Below are 491 nucleotides of genomic sequence, written 5' to 3' on the forward strand. Positions count from 1 at the left end.
CGGACTGGCACAATCCAAAGTCCAGGACTACGTGCTGAGGGACGCACTAAAGCTTGGGGCAGCTGCCGCAAAGGCGCAATGGGGAAGGGTCGCTGTCTAAGACCTTTCTACCACAGCGCACCGAGAGACTGGGAACTGTTTAGAGCCCCTCGGGCTGTACAGATCAAAATGAAAGGCTGTAAATGATTGTAATATTGTTTGTACTAATGCACCTGGTGATACATTTTGTAAAAGTTTAACCCTGGATTGTACCCTTGTAAGGTTGTTTTTGAAATGGTGTGGAATGTGATTGAAGATATTTTATGAATAAAGTATATTTTTACAAAAAAAAAAAAAAATCTGTTCTTATCAGTTTAATATCTGATACGTCCCTTATCTGGGGACCATATATTAAATTGATTTTTGGAGCAGGGAGATGGAATAGGGGCTTGCTCCGTCCACTCCACGCATCGACCCGGTATTGCAGTATCTCTGGGAACGGTGCACCCTCC

At 43.8% G+C, this 491-nt stretch overlaps 1 pseudogene; it reads left to right on the forward strand.

Annotated features, from left to right (window-relative positions):
* Positions 1–313: 313 nt before the first annotated feature.
* On the forward strand, positions 314–491 carry LOC144674022 (U2 spliceosomal RNA; annotated as a pseudogene).

The sequence above is a fragment of the Cetorhinus maximus genome, unplaced genomic scaffold, assembly GCF_964194155.1.
Source record: "Cetorhinus maximus unplaced genomic scaffold, sCetMax3.hap1.1 HAP1_SCAFFOLD_540, whole genome shotgun sequence".
Lineage (NCBI taxonomy): Eukaryota > Metazoa > Chordata > Chondrichthyes > Lamniformes > Cetorhinidae > Cetorhinus > Cetorhinus maximus.